This window comes from Primulina huaijiensis, chromosome 11, assembly GCF_012295235.1.
Source record: "Primulina huaijiensis isolate GDHJ02 chromosome 11, ASM1229523v2, whole genome shotgun sequence".
Classification (NCBI taxonomy): Eukaryota; Viridiplantae; Streptophyta; class Magnoliopsida; order Lamiales; family Gesneriaceae; genus Primulina; species Primulina huaijiensis.
The window spans coordinates 25,131,379-25,134,796 of NC_133316.1; the positions used below are offsets into that span (position 1 = coordinate 25,131,379).

General features: G+C 37.5%; 1 pseudogene; it reads right to left on the minus strand.

Annotated features, from left to right (window-relative positions):
* Window positions 1–785: 785 nt before the first annotated feature.
* Window positions 786–2,482, minus strand: LOC140987463 (tetrahydroberberine oxidase-like; annotated as a pseudogene).
* Between the last annotated feature and the right edge of the window lie 936 nt (window positions 2,483–3,418).

Genomic DNA, 3,418 nt, shown 5'->3' on the forward strand with positions numbered 1-3,418 from the left:
CCTACGACAACGTTTTTTAAAAACCGTTGTCTATGAGCGTTTTTTTTTTTGGACTACGACAACGGTTTTTAAACTGTTGTCGTATAAGCGTTTTTCTTCAAGCTACGACAACGGTTTGTAAAAAACTGTTGTCTTTCAACTGTTTTTCTACAAATTTTGTTGTCAATATTAGATTTCGCGACGGCCTAAGTAAAATCTGTCGCTAAATTTAACCTTCGCTAATTTAAATATTGCGACGGTTTATGTATACCCGTCGCTAAACTTTGCGACGGTTTTAAGTAAAACTGTCGCCGATGTAGATATAACGACGGTTTTCCAAAAACGGTCGCTAAATTTAGCGACGGTATTTGTATAACCGTCGCTAAATTTAGCTACGGATTTATTAAACCGTCGCCGATCTATAANATATATATATATATATATATATATATAACTGCCAGCCTTCAAGAATTACAACCGAAGGGCACTTTCAACCAACCATTCACATTTGGTTCTCTTGAGTCACAACCCACCAATCTTCTAATAGTTGGATGTCATAATTTATCAAGTACTGTGCATATCAACTGTGGCAGGCAAATATATGGCTTTTCTTGCTTCGGAAACATTAATTAGTAAATACCTTATGCAATTATATTTGTCAACTTCTTTTTTCATTGGTCGAATTTGAGATATATAATATGACCTGATTGAGGAAGCATACATGAATGGAAACCGATAATTATAGAAATTAATAATATACAAATAAATTTATTGTTACATATGATTTCATAGAACTAGCTAGGAGATCAAGTCTATTTATTACATCAAGTTATTGTACAATACTTATTCAAACAAATCTTAATATACTAAATAATATATCAATTAAATGAAGAGCAAATATTTTTTATATCCCATGCACCATCTAATCTTTCCACTGAGAGAGAAGTGAGGGAATACTTTGTTCATTCTTGAAGAAATTCTCAGGATCAGCAGCCGTTTTCACCCGAACCAACCTGTCGAAATTGTTCTTGAAATACTTAAAACCCCAATTGCTGGCTTGTGGATAACTTGTGGCTCCATTATCATTATTGACTCCAATATCGAGATCCCTGTAATTTATGTATGCTGCCCGAGGTAATTTCGAAACATAAGGAGCCATGTAACTGTAAAGTCTTCTGATCCAGCTTATGTAACTGTCTGAATTTTGTGCTTCCGCTTCTTCCCAATGCACCAAATGCTGGATTTTATACAAATTACCAGCTCTATGAGGAAATGGAATCGAGGATGCAGGGATTTCATCCATTCTTCCACCATACGGGCTCAAGATCAGGACTGCTTCATTTGCTTCAGCTTCATAAAACAATCTCCAGATTCCTTCAAGTCCATATTCAGGGATGGGATTCTGCACATAGTCTGATTTTGCTTTGAAGTATCGAACACTAGGTTGGGTCCTGTTGAGTAGGATCTCACGTGAATCTATGGGGAACCCAGCAAAATACAATGTCGATTGAATCCAGCTCATTTCGGTGCAGTCTTCTCTCACCAAACCCAGTTCATGGAAACTTTCTTGCATAATTGGAAGCAACCTATCGATTCCACCAAGAAAAAGAGAATTAAATGATGCCTGAATCGTATAATTTCTTCCATCTTGGTTGGAGTTCATCCTGGATAAGAGGACTCTCATGAATAGGTCTTTATCAAATTGATGCGCTATATACTGCCACTTGTGAAGAAGCTGAGTTGCATTCTTCTCCAAAGTTCTAGCAATTGTGAATACAGTGACGTGTTCAGGAACATCCACTAATTGCACTTTCCACAAAAAAGATCTTCACCCATGGTTTCTCTATTAAGAATTTTTCCATTGACGTCTATTATTCTCGCATCAATGACATTATCAGCTGCGAGACCATATTTCCTCAGCATCGTGCCGTATCCTCCTCCACTGAAGTGTCCACCAACGCCAATAGTTGGGCACACACCCGCCGGAAACCCTAAGGTTTGGCTTTTCTCTGCAATGCTATAATATAGAGAGCCCAGAGTTGCTCCGGACTGGACCCAAGCGGTTTTTGCCTCAGCATCAACAGTTACTTTGCTAAAATTGATCAAATCAAGGACCACAAAAGGGAGTTTAGATACGTAAGAAAGTCCCTCATAGTCATGGCCTCCACTTCGTGTTCTAATTTCCATTCCATTTTCCTTGGCACAGTAAATAACAGATGGGATCTGTGATTCTTGCTGTGGGGTTATGATCAACAATGGTTTGGGAGTAGACGGTGTCCCGAATCTGAGGTTTTGTATGGAGAATCTGAGAATGGATGTGTAGGAGGAGTTGTTGGGTGTGTAAACATCATCAGAGAACGAGGTGTCATTTTTTAGTTCATCTCCCAGACATTCAAGAAAATCATCAAAATCAGGGTCGTGTTCGTCAGCAGAAACTGCCAGAGAACTCGAAAAAATAAGAAGAAGAATGAGCGCAGAAGTGTTTAAAAACTTCATGATTTGGAGATGTGCATGAGATGAGAAGAAGCTCGTGAATTTATACTTGTGGCTGCGGCTGCCAAGGAGGGAAACTAGCTAGTCTTCAGATGTGACCACTGGGTTAGAATTTGCGTTATCAAGATTTAATTGGGGTGTGTAAATTGATCGAGAATTTCCCCCTTGGAAATTAATATTATTACTAGTCAAGAAAACCAGGCGAGTTGTATATTAATGAACTTTCTTTTGAAAATTGGGTTTTATAAACTTTCAAATTATAACAAATTTCTAATCAACTTTATTACAATATTATGATCAGAGAAAATCGTGATCAAATTTTCAAAAGATAACAAAGAATCGTGATTTTATATTATCATAGCTATCATACCTGAGAATTCTTGTACCTATAAATAGGTAACCCGTGTAACATTTTCATATATTGAATTTACTCACTACAAGAAAAAAGGCCTACGACAACGGTTTTTTCCCGTAAGAAAAAAGGCCTACGACAACGGTTTTTTCCCGTTGTCGTAGGCCTTTTAAAACCGTTGTTAGAAGCCATGTGGTTAAAGGGTGTGCTCAAAGACAACAGTGAAAAACCGTTGTCGTAGACGTCTAAAGACGAGAGTGAAAAGCCGTTGTCGTAGGTATATAAAACCGTTGTTAAAGGTCCTGTGGTTAAAGAATTCGTTAAAAGACAACGGTGGGAGAGTGTTGTGGTAGTTACAATTTGCGACGGTTTTTCAAATTAAATAGCGACGGACATCATCGTTAACCGTCGATAAAATTAGCGACGGTCGTAATTTAAACTGTCGCTAAATAGCGACGGTTTCATACACCGTCGCTACATTTAGCGACAGTGTTTTATAAACTTCGTCGCTAATTGTAGCGACGATTTTGTATGATTTCCGTCGCTAATTTATGCAGTAAAATAAAAAAAAATTTCACTTTTAATATTTTAATA